This window comes from Cryptomeria japonica, chromosome 9 (assembly GCF_030272615.1).
Source record: "Cryptomeria japonica chromosome 9, Sugi_1.0, whole genome shotgun sequence".
NCBI classification, from domain to species: domain Eukaryota; kingdom Viridiplantae; phylum Streptophyta; class Pinopsida; order Cupressales; family Cupressaceae; genus Cryptomeria; species Cryptomeria japonica.
Genome location: NC_081413.1, coordinates 601,998,155 through 602,011,815, shown reverse-complemented (window position 1 = coordinate 602,011,815; position 13,661 = coordinate 601,998,155).

The following is a 13,661-nucleotide window of genomic DNA, read 5'->3' as shown; positions in this document are numbered from 1 at the left end:
ATGTGTGAAGTTACAGTGATATGATTGAAAACTCAACACTTTCTTAATTTCCCATCACCTTCGCACAAATAGTTAATGTCCTCATGATTTCTTTCCAAATTTAGAATTTTAAACTACTAGATGCTGGGAATATTGTTTTTTTCCGCATTGCCTCCAGTGTTATTAAAATCTTTAGAGTCAACTTGGAGTGAACCTTTTGAACCTTGAACCAACTCACAAGGATTTCAATGGCTCAAGTTCATTCGGAGAGAAAAATAGAAAACTTTCAAACTTGCGGCTCGAAACAATACTGGGAATGAGCAATAACCACAACAAACAAATGAAAGGACTTTGAACTTTGAACCATTGAACCAAAATACAAATGGTTCAAAGTTCAATTTCAATACCGACTTAATCACATTTACGCTTTCTTGTTAAATAACATTACACAGCCACGACTCACGCAAAAGAAATGTTTGAACCTTGAACCAAAAAGGTTCACGGGTTCAAAATTCAAAACACATTATAACAATGTGCTTGCTTTTCAATTAAGACAAAGCCGCTAGGGACATTACCTAAAGTGCACTTTGAACCTTGAACCTTTGAATTGTTTAAAGGTTCAACGACTTAGGTTCAAAGCGAAGAAATATAAAGATCGAAAAGGAAAGAAACACCAAAAGGTAACCTGCAAGCTTGAAATTTTAATGGAAAATTAAGGGGATGCTAACACATCCACAGACTAGTGGACACACAGAAGTAGTTAACAGGATTTTTGGAAACTTATTGAGATGTGTAGTGGGAGATAAAACTAAAAGTTGGGATTTGATCCTTGCACAAGCAGAGTTTGCCTATAACAATTCAATGAATAGAAGTAACGGAAAAAAAAAAATTGAGATTATTACAGGAGTGCATCCTAGAGGAATAATAGAATCGAGAGACATTAGCAGTGAAGATCAGAAGAGTTCAAAAGCAAAAGATTTTGCAGATCACATGGCAGCATTGCACATTCAGGTTAGACAACATTTGGAAGACATGAATAGAAAATATAAGGAGAAGGAAGATGAGAAGAGGATACATAAGGAATTTGAAGTTGGCAATGAAGTGATGGTATACTTGAGAAAAGAGAGATTCTCGGTTGGAACTTACAATAAGTTGTCGATGAAGAAGTTTGGACCCTGTAATATTTTGAGAAAGTTAAGTTCTGGAAATGCATATGAAGTAGGGCTACTGGATAGTCTAAGTATTTCACCTATATTCAACATTGCAGATCTTCATGAGTACCATGAACCAGAATTCAGTGAGGATAGTGTTGCAAACCTTGAGAAACAATTTCCCTAGAAGGAACCAAATCGAATTGAAGAGATTTTAGACAAAAGGATTGGGCTTAGTACCCAAAATAGTCAGTACAAAGAATACCTTGTAAAGTGGAGCAAACCAGTTGAAGATTCATCTTGGATTTCTCAGGAAGAGGTAGACCGCCTTGGTTTCCCTCTGACCCCAACAAAGTGAGAGGCTCACTATTTCATTAACTTTGGATGTCTGATGCAGGACCATCCCCGGTTCACAACAATCTTGCATCAACTGAAAACATCTCCTTTCTATTTTGTTTGTCATTTTATTTTTCCTTTCTGTATGTCCTAGTTTTGGCTCACCAAATCCTATGGAGTTGGATTCTACTTGAAGACTTGATCATCTTTCTTTCTTTCAAGCTGCATATCTTTTGGATCACTTTTTGGAAAGATATCGCTATTGGTTTCCTTGTCAGTTTCTTGTTACTGGTTGCCTAGGACCTATTTTGGTGATCTATCGGAACCTATTCCAAATCTTGCAGAGCCTTAGACATTGATCTTGATGTTTCTTGGCGTGTGGTCGACCTTCTATGTTTCATCCTTTGGATTTTCCAAAGGAATCTCTTGGCAGAGGCCGACCTTGTTCATTTTGCACGTTAGGTCTTGTTCTTCAGGTTTTGATCCCTTTTGGGTCGACCAAATCCTTTGAATCGATATATATATTTGTAATTATGCTTTAGAATGTAATCAATTTGGAATCAAGAAGTATCAGATAGATAGACTATTCCTAGAAGATAGATCTTTCGATTCAAGGTCCCGGTGTGACCTATTCTACTAGGCTTGTATGTCAATATGTTGTAACCCGGTTGTTACCGGTTGGATGTAATTAAATTTCATGCAATAAAACTATCTATTCTGCATTGCCTCCATCATATCTGTGTGTTTATTTTGTGTTTACTCTTGCTGACTGGTTGTGACTAATCTCCTTGAGGTCCCTCCTCACCGATGACTGCTTTAGATTCTTGGCTCTACTCTTTGGCTCTCTAGAATTCTCTAAGAATATTATCAAGCTATCTCTATCTATAGTGTTCTTGCAACTATCTTGAAACTACAAAGCACTCATCTTGAGCTTCCACTCGTATCTCAAAAAGAGGGGGTTTGTCTACACATCTTTTATTCTCTATATCATTTATCTATCTCTTTTTATCATTGCATGCAATCTTTTTAGCATATCTCTAAGTGTATCTACTATCTATGTGTATTTAGTTTATCAATACGTCACTTTTATCTATTTTCAATAGGGGTTTGCTTCCATTAAGCAGAGTAGAGCTTCTATTTTCATTTTATTATTTTATCTTTTATTGAATCTATCTATCTGGCTGTTTGTGGAGGTGGAAACACCAAAATGGGGGTCTGAGTAAGGCAGGCCCCTATACAACCCCATCATTTCCCCACATCTCCATGTGTGCAAGTGACCAACAAGTTCCGCATAGTGGAGGAAAATAATTCTTGATTCTTGGGACAATTTTGTGTTTTCTAGTCGTACAGATGACAGTGTGTCTCATTGGCATCCATGCACCATGCTAGCATCCAAAACCTGAGACCTTCCCAACTCCGTGGCATAATCTTCTTTGAATTTTGTATGTTAATTCAGATTCTTTTATTTCATCTTTTTTGTATTTTAAATCATTTAATTATTTCTCTTTTAGAATAAGCATTTGTTTTGTTATCCCCTGGCTCACCCTTAGCACCAGTCTAAGTGAGGTAGCGGTGAATCGATTTGTCCTCTAAGATTCATCATCTTGGAGGTGACAAATCCCCTCCCCCAAAGAATGACTTATTTTCATACTCTCACTAATGTGGGCGCTACATGTAGCATTCTAAATTGTAATACATTTATAATCTCACACTCCTTTTTGGTTCCTTTCATGACTCCCCTTTGATGACCTCATTTAGGTAGGACTATTATGTCATGGCCCCTTTAAAGAACCATGGACACATTTTGGTGCCAATAACCTATTTGGATACCATAGTCCATATGGATGACTGACCCAATTCTCTAAAATTTGAGCTATTGTTAGTGTCACCCTTACCCTTTTCAAATCTTGTCTCAATTTTTGTATATGACCATTGGAAGTAAACCTAAATGTGAAAATACATTTAGAACCCTATATAAGACATCATTTCCAATTCATTTTCATATAAACATGATCCTTGCACAATCAATTCACAAGCATTTGTAATTCTTTCAAGAGCATATCTGAGTACAAGGAGCATCAAGTTATAGAAAGACATCTTCAAGTATAATTCCATGAGTAATTATATTATGATTTATTAATGTTATTGCATCAACACTTGTAGGATTTATCTAAAGAGCATTGCATAACCAATCCAAAGGTATCATCATTTCAATTTAGTACTTCAATTCAACTTTCCATTTCAAGTTTAGCTTCTACCCTACCATGAGTAAGCTCTCTCTCTCTTCCTCTCTAAGAATTCCTAATTCTTTCAAGAGAAAATTTGAGTACAAGGGGAAGCAAGTTATAGAAATTAGCCATATTCAAGTATGATTTCATGAGTGACTATATTATGGTTTATTCATGTTATTGCATAAATACACGGAGGACTTATCTAAATAGCATTGCATCACCAATCCAAAGGTATCATCATTTCAATCTAGTACTTCAATTCAATATTTCTTTTTAAATTTATCTTCTACCCTACTAGGAGTAAGATCTATATCTATCTCTTTATCTCTCTCTCATTCATAAATTTAGTAGTGGAGGTTAATTCCTACTCAGGGTTTGACAGGAAAACTCTTCTTCAACACAACCTTCCCTCTTTTTTGTGTATAGGTCATAGATCCGACTACTGAAAGTTTTATATTTCTAGAGAGAATACTAAGACACATAGTTATAGACTTTGAATAGGACAAAAACCTTATTCTATGTTGTAGCCAAAATATTTTGATTGAATTTTGGAGTGAATGATCTACAAAGTATCCTAGTATAGAATCCAAAGATTTAGCTAATGGAAGAACCTCTAGGTGTAGCATGAGTAGTGCAATTGATCGACACTTTCAGCTCTAGATCTCAATGATAGGTTCATCATGTATTTAACTTTTAGATCTATCTTTCTATTCTAGATTTCTAATATGTTTCTATCTATTTATGTTGAATATTGTCAAGTTTGCAATGTTTAACTTTTTTCTTACATCTTCAATTCAATAATATTTAATCATATCCAATCACATATAAAAAAGGGAACAACCTTGAATCAAACTTCTTAGATCTCCTATAGGAAAAAAGTTGAGCCTAATTGTTTGTTCCCTAATAAAAGAGTTTGAAAATGGTTCAGATAATGAGTTAGTGAAAAAAAGGGAGTTTGTAGATTTTTTTGTAAGAACAGTATAGGATGCATACTAGAAGAAGGTTGTTTAGGAGAGGAATAAAGTAGATCCATCTAAATGGAAAGAGGTGGTCGAGCAAGTCTTTTCAAAATTTTATTTTAAAGTAGATAATATTACTCTAGATCATAAGAGGAAATCATGGTAGATAGTGACATGATATTATTACCGAATTGGGACATAACAATTTCTCTTCCATTTGGCACCATAAAGAAGAAAAAGAAGAGGTCTACTCTATTGAAGGAAAAGTTGAAAAATCATTCTTTGGTTCAAGTTTTAGCCCCAAATTTCAAACCCTTTCAATTTGGGCACTTACACAAAATATAAATAATTCTAATATTATAAAGAGTATGGAAGAGTTGAAAGGAAATCTCATTGTGAAAAGAGTATTAGAGACTCATATTGTTAGGGCTACAATTTTTATTGTAAACACTACATATTTAGTCAAGCAACTATGAAGAAATTAAAAATTTATTATAATGAATTGAAACAAAGACATATGGAGGTTTTGTTAAAATTAAGAGCATATGAGGAGAAAATTTGGCATCTTCTAGTGACCCTATCCTAATATCACAAGTCCTTCAGGCTCTGGTGAAACTTTCCCATCAAATAGAGAAGTTATTATCATAAGTTCAAGGAGTTGAAGGACCAATTTCAAGAAATAAAGGAAGATAAAATGCAGGCCATGAGAAATTTTTATTGTTTTAGAGTTGTTAACCATATGTTAACTAGAATAAATGGCAAAGTGAATGAAGCATACAAAGGTTATGTAGATCTTAACTTTTTCTTGGCCAAAAATGATTAAGATATTGGTAACCTCAAGGATTGTGGAAATCTCATAGCTTTAACCTCAAGGATATTAGAAATAAATGGATGCTAAGGACTGAAACAATCAAGAATATGGTTAGGGAAGATATATGACCCTTAGAAACCTACAGAGTTGCAAGGTGTTGTCGATATGATGGTGGCTTTGAAATAAATTATTTCATACATGCTTAGCCTTGTCTTGAAATTGACGAAGAAGCTAAAGGTAATTGATTAAATTGAAAGTAAAGTGATTCCTAGAGTAAAATTTGATAAGGGTTAAGCTGATATTCTAGAGCAAAGGAAGGAATAATCTAGTAGTGTTGGCCCAAAAGTGATATATTTTATTTGTATTGATGGTAAATTCAACATGGGACTACATAATTCAATTTTTTATGAGATATATGCCTTGGAAATTGTATATGATAGTTATAAAAAATAAGCAAGAACAATCTTGGATACCAAATATGCAAATGGAAATGAGAGAATTGCTAGAATTCAAGATTACTAATCACCCTACAAGAGAATGTATAGAGCATGAGAAGAAAAATATGGAGAGTAATGCATATTTTTATTTCATTCAGTCATCAAATTCTAGTCAAATTTAATTAGCTCAACTAATGACCTTGGTTTTGACAATTTTGAAGCAATGCAATATTTTTGGCCTATGCAAATTGATCAAGAATCAATATTGGAGCTAAACATTAAAAATCACATGATCTTGAATTTTTTTTAAGTTTTAAAATCAAATATTGTAATGAGCATAATTTCCCAAATATGTTTTGCAACTAAAAAGTTAAAATTTTGTAAAAAGTTGTCATTAGGTCCTAGGTTGAGTATTTTTTCTATAAAAAGGTGAACTTGTAATGTGATAAACAATCTTAATTATATTAAAAATCCTAATTGTAATAGATGGTCATTCAAATCATATCTAGTTGAACTTTTTGTGATTTTAAAGATATTCAGTAGAAATAAGTCCAGTTTAGTATTCTAGAATCACTTTTCTATGAGTTTTATTTATTTGTTATTAAAAAATTTCTATTCAAGTTGAAGCTAATATAAAAAAAATCTTTATGTGAGCTATTTGCAATAGTCCCCTTGAATATATGCATTTTCTTTTTAAGTGAAGAGATCAAGAGTTCTTAAGGTTATTAGTATATATTTTCTATATTATGTATCTTTTTTACTACTTCTTCTCGGGTTTAATAGATTTAATATCATTTAAATAAGGCATGGGTAATATGTATTGTGTTGAGAGATCCTTAAGAAGATTTGTAGAGCATATCCTTTCTTAGACATATTGATCAAATTAAGTAAATTGGGAAAGGACTCAAACCATTACATAGCATCCCACCAACTGATAAGAGGGGTCTCACAAGCTTTGAGACAATCCAACATTAAGGAACATAATTAGATAGAAACCAAAAATGGCCTGAGAACCAAAACACCAAAACATATCCCTTAGGAGACACAAATAGATTTTCCTACAGAGATGGGCCTTTCTCAACATGTAACTCTTGACTAAGAACATTCAATTGCTCCAAAAGAGAGGGCCTTTTAGATTTAGTGAACTCCTTTGTAGGAGTAATTTTTGAGGAATCAACATTATCTTTACCTTTACAAAATAGCACTAGTGCACCCACAATAATCTCAATAGACCTCTTCCTCTTGGCATATTTTCTATCAAGCTCCTACTATAGAACCTGTTGCAAGGTGTGCATCCTTGGTCTCCTTGTGTTGTGCAATGCAGCGCTTGGGTTTGTGACATGGCTTAACTGCCTCGTATGGATTCTATAAATATAGTGGTTGTATCGGGCATGTTGAAAGGTCGATCTTTTAGTGCAGAAACCACACTTATAACAAGTGGTATCAGAGCTTGGTCATAGGTTTAAACCCCTACTTGCATTGGGGGGGATTGTTGCAAAGTGTGTGTCCTTGGTCTCCTTGTGTTGTGCAATGCACCGCTCAGGTTTGTAACATGGCTTAACCACCTCCTGTGGATTCTATAAATATAGAGGTTGTATCAGGCATTGAAAGGTTAATCTTTTGGGGCAACGACAACCACACTTGTAACGGAACCTACATTGAGGCCATTAGATTTTTCATGGTCTCCTTATTGAAGGCCACAATCTCATCCAATGTTTTCTTTAATACATATTGCTTAGCTTTAATAGAAGAGATAGACCTCTCCATATTCATCATTCTTCCACCGATGCCACTTGGCTTTTAGTACATTCACCTCCTCTTCCAATAAATCCCACTTGTTGAGTCCAATTTCCAAATAATTACCTCTACCCACACCCTCTCATATGTATCTTTTGAAGACTAATCCCCAACCCTCACAATTACCTTATCCAAAGCCTCCAACCTACTATTTTTTTTCTTTTTGCAGTGTGTAGTTGAGCCAACAATCATCTAATGGTATTATTTTGTTTATTGAAAGAAATGCACAACTCAATAAATTTATCAACAAACTCCATCAAACCAAGCTCTACATGAGAAGAAATAGGAAAAGGAGAAGGGGAGACCTAGGTGGATAAAGAAGGATTATGGGTAGGCTTAGTCGCATTAGGATAGGAATCTTCAGGGGTCCTAATAGAAGAAGTGGACCGGGAAGAATGAGACTTCCAAGATAATATTTGAATCCATAGTAGTCATAGAATTATTTACCTTGTCCTTTTAGGTTTGATTAGCCTGGTTTTAAGATATTTCATTTTGCCCATCCATTGAGGATTAACACGGGGGGGAACCTTTAGGGGGGAGTGACCAAAGCAAAGTTGGAGGCACCTTGATATTCGGGCTCATGGGAATTAGTTAATTCTACAATCAGAGAAGGGTTAGATTGGGGAGTACAAGCAAGGGTGAGACTCAAATATGAATTATAGTACAAGGAATAAACCCTTAATGAGGGGGTGACACACTCTTGGACTAGGTCATCACAATCAAATGAGAAAGAAAAGAAAAAATACAAAAAGGGAAATACATCTTAACACCATGCCTGAAATGATTGAGCATAAGAAAAAGTTGAGAATGGAACCTTTTATAGTTGTCATCTAATGTCATATATTTCATCAAATTCATAACCACATCCTTTGACTCGCTCAAGAGCTCTTCCATGTTATAACCATGTTGGAGCCAAGAGATTTTTTCACTCCCCATCAAAAATTTCTTAAAATCCTCTTTATAGTTTCCTTTGGGCTTCTTAGGAAATGTATCCCCTTCAACCAAAAGTCTAGCGATAGCTGCAATGAGCTCCATTGACACAGTAAAATACACTTCCCCAATACTAACCATACCCTCAACTGAAGAGCAGGTGAATTGATCAAGGAGGGGTCATTTCTAGTCATAGACTCAATGTATGAGGAAAATTTACCCCTTTCAAAAATTGGCCAAAGGACCTCAACCTTTTTAATCTTCTCACAATTATCAGGCTTCACTTCAATTAAGTCACCTCCCATGGTAGGAAGAAATATAGTAGAACCAAAACTCTTGAAAGCAACTAGAGTAGATAATTTTGAGCCAAAAAGTAGAAGAGGACAATCTTTATTAGAATTAAATAGTCTTTTCTTACATAGATAAATGATGACAAGAGACAATAGAAATTACCATTATTAAAATAGCAAACCATAAATCTTAAATTTATATTAAATATATTAGATCATCATGATCACAGAATGAATGTCCCCTGGGAGTTCATGCATAGAAGTCCTCATTTGCAAATAACCAGTTAAAGAACCTAGGTTAGCCAGCCTATCAGCTAATTTGTTCCCTTCCCTAAGGGTGTGGGAAAATTTGATCTATCCTAGAGTAGAGAAAATGTAGTGGGATTCAAAAATTATATCCTCAATGGATCATCCAAGAGATGCATCATTACTAAGTATCATGATGACATTCTTTGAATCACCTTCAATGATGAGATTGTTAAAACCCTTCTCCTTGGTTGGAGATATTATATGAAAACCAATAGCCACCTTAGTGAAATTGGAATTTTGGAACCCCAAATTGACCACATAAGCAAGCACTAAATTACGTTTTTCGTTCCATATTATGCTACCCCCTCCCACTTGCTTGAACATATTGTTGTACTATAGTAATATCATTATTATTCCTCTAGGTATGAAGTTTTATTACTTCAGAAGAAGGTAGTTGAATGTGTTGCCATATTGCATGAAGATTGCATTAATGAAGTTTAAGTATTGTCATTGATGTCAATTGTAATCGGTAATGATGTTGTTTTGCAACCGGTAGTTGTCCAAGTGATGGAAACCGGTATTACTTAAGAAGCAGGGAGATCAACTAGTAACCCTACATGTTGATGTGCCAAACCCTAACCGATGGAGCTTGGTGAATTGGTTGTGTTGATTTTTGTTGATCTATGATCAAATGATGATAGGTGATGATTATGCCACGTATGCATGGTTGCATGTGATGAGTTTCAAAGTGTTTTTGGCATCTAGAGATAATTGTTTTATCTTGGGAATCAACAAGTGCATTGCATGAAGTGGAAACTGCGTGATGAGTTATAGGTTTCGAAGAGCGGTGATCAAGGAGCGGTCGAGGCTGTCTTGGAAAATGTACAATGATTTCTATGTAATCCAGCAGTCATGTTTGAACCAATTTTTGTTTGTAATCTCTATGAGATCTTATGTTTTGTGATGTGTTACCGACCTATTGTTTTGCCTATAAGGTCAATGAGTTGTTTTGTTGTAGTGTTGACAATTTTAGTTAAGTGTCAATGTGATTGATTGTCAAAGCAGAAGGAGTATTTGTAGAATGTTTGAAGGAAGATAGGAGCATGAAAAGATTTGATCAAGAAAATAGTGTTATTTACTAGATCAGCATAAACCATGTTGTTCTCTAACAATTACAATAGTTAAATCCCTTAACCGGGTAAGCTTTCATAGGCTTAATGTTTTCTAAATCCTCTAACTAGGTGATCCATTAGCTTGGATTTTCAAATCCTCTACCGAGGTTACTCCTAACAGGGTATTGCTTCTAACAGGACATTATAGTCAATCCCTTGACAAGGTGGTCTTTAACAAGATCTGTTCCTAATAGGACATTTTGTAAAGCTTAAAGGGTTTGGCTCATAACAAGGTGAACTTCAGAAGAGTTATGAATACTTGTGGGTATTCATCCCCACAATAGTTTTTCCCATTTGGGTTTCCACATCAAAATCATTGTGTCGAGTAGTGAATGGTTTTTGTGGTTATCTTTGTGATATGGTTAATTTGCTTGACTGATAAAGCCACTTAGATGTGTTAAGATGACCGGCAATAATATGAAATATGTTTTTACTATTGTTAGTAAAGTGGTTTGATGTTTTGGTAAAATGGTTTGATGTTTAAGATATGTTATATTGTTATTCTGTTATATCAGTTAACTGATAAACTTGTAAGTGCAGTTACAGTTTACTGCTCAGTGTTTGAACCAGTTAGTTCAAGAATTATTTTATGAGTTGGTTTTTAATTTTGGTGAAAGATTAGTATGTTTTCTATCTACTGATTCACTCCAGCCCCCCTCTCAGTAGTTGTCTGGATCCTTATTAATTCAACATACCATCAGAATGCAATATTTGACTCTATTGCCTTGGATAGGCACCAATCTAAGAATATTTTCTTGTCCAAAACTTAGATTCTCAAAACCTGAAAAATCACAAGACAACTTTTAGTTTTCTATTAATATATTAAAATTGTTTCATAATCTCAGCGTGCTAAATAAGATAAGTTATTAAGTATCTAGCTAATATGAGAGATGATCATTCAAACCTCAATACAAGTGTGAGAACATTCTTCTTCAGTCAATATATTAGTATGTAATTATCATCATTTCAAATATTGAAATAAGGGTAACCCCTAAGTCTAGCAAAACCTAAAGTGCAAAGGAGAACATTCTATTATCTCTTATTCATTAGTCACTGATTTTAGAGTCTTGAACATTAAAGATAACAACTTTATAGAAGTAAACAAATAATCATTTGGGTACACCAACAAGCCATATTATGTATAAATGATGTGTTCTTGGGAAAATCACTAGGTGAATATAGGATAATGGAATAATATGGTTCCTTGTGATTTTATGTGTGTTTATACCCTCAGAATTGGCATGGATAAACATGAGGTTATAATATTTTTCATTATTATATTATAATTAGATAAAATTAAAAGAAAAAAAAAAAGAAATAGTTATGATTCAAAAGTGAGGTCAGAGATCTCATACAAAAGAGGAGGATAAATTATCTTTACTGGATTGGTGTATGGATTACAAAGGCTCTAATTCTAAAAGAGATATGTAGGTAGGGTCATCATGAATGAACCCTTGATGATAAGGTATAACTCTATGAATGATATAAATATTTAGCACTTATGGTAGCATTAAGTTGTCACCATGATTGTGGTTGGAAAGGTTGTGAAGTCGATAGTTGTAAAATAAGATGATTGGTCAGTTAAATTAGTACTTATTATAAAAAATAGTAGTAACCATGGGTAATTATTACATCCCACAACTATCAAAAATGTGATAAAGAGTGTTAATCATATTTTTTACAATCAAGTAGAACATTAGAATATTAGGCATTTTGACACCCAAATGTACTTAACTTGATAAGTCATCTAGAGTGGTCTTCTCATCTAGGATCATTTTCCTACAAAAAAGTAGGTTGCAAGAATCTTCAATAAATGTTTGGAAGATCAAATTGTTATCTTTAGTTTATGATTGATTCTTGGGGCTAAAGAAAGTTCCCTTGAGTGGTCTTCTTGAGTCTTTCCTTCAATTGTCCATATTTTATTTTCATGCTTACTTCTTTGTTTTATCTAGAGAACTTTTTCTATAAGATTTTTCCCTTTTATTTATTAGTCAAGGATATTTTTTACATGGATTCCTCATCAAACCTTATTTTTAGGACCCATACTCTATTTTATGCATTATTTTTTACCTCCCTAAGTTGCACTTAATAGAGGCTATTGGTGTGAACATGGTATATTATTTAGCTAAATTTAATTTAGAACCTATTCACACCTAATCACTTAAGCTTACTTAAATAATTTACTTTTTTTGTTTCATATCATAGGATTTAGATGCTTTTCATTATCTTATATAGCTTTATGGTTTTATCCTTTCCTATATAGTTGATATGAATGAAAATAAGAGCCTAGCCTTATGGAGGCAACTGAGATCTCAAATCTTCATGGCATATTATTGAAACATGAATAAGGTTTAGCAACAATCCTAATAGGAGAGATTAACACTTTTATTAGTGTTCTTTTGTTGCAATGGAAATGATATTATGAAGTTTTTATAAATGAACTAGGTTAAATGATATAAATTGATAACTTAAAAAAAAAAATGAAATACAGAATAGAAAACTAGCATAGTAAGTCATATCTAGAGAGAGGATGCTTAAACAAACCTATGATATCAAACTAAGCCTAAAAATGCCAAATGTGATTGGAGGACATCCTTTGAGATGCTAGTGACCAGTAGAAAGTTACAGATTCAATTAGAAGGCCTCATAGATTTGTCTCCCCAAAGTTTAGCTAAAAAGCGTCAAAAAAAATTGGAGGGCAACCTAGTCTAGGTATTTTTGCCTATTCAAAATCTGAGACTAACTATCACTATCTACCCTAGACACTTATATTGCTCTTTGTATTCAAATATCAACCTACACACATGAAAGAGGGAAAAAGTGGTTTTGTTGTATAGGAGTTTGCCCAACTAAAATCTTGTGTTGATGTTCCCACCTCCACAACAATAATAATGGATAAAATAAAGAGCTTATCCTTAGTAAGACAAAGGCTAAATAATAATTAAAATGTTGAATTGAAATGATTGTACCTTAGGAATGGATATGGTAATGATGCAATTCTCTTTAGAAAAGTCCTTTAAGTGTTGATATAATAACATGATAAACATAAATCACAAATATGAAATCATACTTGGATGTAGAGTGTCATAGATTACTTCCTAATATATTGAATACTTGGATCTAGAGTTCTTACTTGATAATATCGGATCATTAGAATCTGCTTAGGCTTTATAAATGCTAGATGTGCCTTATATAGCTCATTCACAAGGTATTTTTGAATGTAGCCCGATAACCAATGGTCAAATGAAAATATCAATACTAGATCATGAGTGATGGAGGTTGACACTCACGCATGTTTGAATTTGGATCCCTTTTAAAG